Genomic DNA, 807 nt, shown 5'->3' on the forward strand with positions numbered 1-807 from the left:
CATGAACTGTGCCGCCTGCACAACTGTAAGAGATCCGGACGACGGCCTACCATCCGCAAGGTAATGGAGTTGTGTGAAAAAAATGAATCAGACCTTGATAGAGATGCTGAGGACCGTGCCTCCTGAAACCAGGGGAGATTGGCCTAATCTGTTGCCACAGCTCATGTTCACATACAATCATACCATACACTGTTCCACCGGGTATACCCCCTTTTATTTGATGTTTGGGCGCCAAGGGTTATTGCCTGCTGACCACTCCTTGGATGTACTCGTACCTGATTGCATCAACCCATTCCCTAATACCGACTGGGTTGCTGAACACCAAAGGCGATTGAATACGGCCCAAGCTATTGTTCAGGAACGTATGGACTATGCTAGAGACCGGCAGCAGAGAGACTATGACCAAGCAGCCCATGCAGAACCCTGACAATAGGGGCTGTGGTATGGTTAAAAAATAACCGCCGTACCAGTAAACTGGACAGTAAATGGGAGCAAAGTCCCTATGTTGTCACTGCAATCCCAAATGTTGGAACTCACACTTATGAGATCACCCGGGAGGCAGGGGATCCCAAATTGTACACCGAAACCGGTTAAAGCTCTGCCTGACACCAGACCCAGTGCCGAGAGTTCTATATCTGAACCCCCTGTGTCAGAGTCATCATACAGCCCGAGGATCCTATGCAGGCTGTCCGAATCTAAGGTATGACGCTGATCCCATGCATTGGCTTCTGACACCATGGTTGAACTTGTTGGTGCCCGCTCCGGCACCTACTGTACCTTTACTTCCAGAAGAGCCGGTTCAAGATG

This window comes from Bufo gargarizans, chromosome 3 (genome assembly GCF_014858855.1).
Source record: "Bufo gargarizans isolate SCDJY-AF-19 chromosome 3, ASM1485885v1, whole genome shotgun sequence".
Taxonomy (NCBI): domain Eukaryota; kingdom Metazoa; phylum Chordata; class Amphibia; order Anura; family Bufonidae; genus Bufo; species Bufo gargarizans.